Source organism: Gekko japonicus, unplaced genomic scaffold (assembly GCF_001447785.1).
Source record: "Gekko japonicus isolate JY-2015 unplaced genomic scaffold, Gekko_japonicus_V1.1 scaffold2686, whole genome shotgun sequence".
Classification (NCBI taxonomy): Eukaryota; Metazoa; Chordata; class Lepidosauria; order Squamata; family Gekkonidae; genus Gekko; species Gekko japonicus.
The window spans coordinates 211207-212139 of NW_015162557.1; the positions used below are offsets into that span (position 1 = coordinate 211207).

At 50.6% G+C, this 933-nt stretch overlaps 1 protein-coding gene across 1 annotated transcript in view; it reads right to left on the reverse strand.

The window, feature by feature from the left end:
• TSSK4 (testis-specific serine kinase 4) overlaps positions 1-933 on the reverse strand; it is a 16408-nt gene that overhangs the window by 8398 nt on the left and 7077 nt on the right. The gene's annotated exons all lie outside the window — the stretch shown is intronic.

Sequence of the window (933 nt, forward strand, 5' to 3'; positions counted from 1 at the left end):
TGGAGAGCCAGTTTGGTGTAGTTGGTTAAGTGTGCGGACTCTAATCTGGGAGAACTGGGTTTGATTCCCCACTCCTCCTCCACTCGCAGCTGCTGGTGTGACCTTGGGTCAGTCAAAGCCCCACCCACCTCACAGGGTGTCTGTTGTGGGGAGGGGAAGGGAAAGGAGTCTGTAAGCCGCTCTGAGACTCCAAGTGAAGGGCGGGGTATAAATCCAATCTCTTATCTTCTTCTTTTTTTTGCTTCTGTTTGTACGGTATTGTCAGAGCTCTCTCAGCCCCACCCACCTCACAGGGTGTCTGTTGTGGGGAGGGGAAGGGAAAGGAGTCTGTAAGCCGCTCTGAGACTCCAAGTGAAGGGCGGGGTATAAATCCAATCTCTTCTCTTCTTCTTTTTTTTGCTTCTGTTTGTACGGTATTTTCCACGTTTTGCTCAGCCTTGCCATGTTTCCCATGTGTTTGTGGCTCATTTTAGGATTGCCAACTCCAGGTAATGCGATTCCTGGAGATTTTGGGATGGACCCCCGGGAAAGGTGAAATTTGGGGACGGACCTCAGTGGAAGAGGAGAAGAGATGTGATTTATACCCTGTCCTTCACTACCCGAAGGAGTCTCAGAGCGGCTTACAAACTCCTTTCCCTTCCCCTCCCCACAGCAGACGCTCTGTGAGGAGGGTGGGGCGGAGAGAACTCTATCCTTGAGAGAACAGCTCTGACAGAACCAGGGCTTCTTTTTGTAGAAAAAGCCCACCAAGAACTCATTAGCATAATAGGCCACACCCAACAGCAGGACCTCATTAGCATATTAGGCCACACCCTGACAGCACAGCTCATTCGCATATTAGGCCACACCCCCATGTTACCAGAAGTGTGGCCATCCGGCCACACCCACCTATTGCTTCTTATTCTCTTTACCTTGTTTGTTGTCAAAACCCAG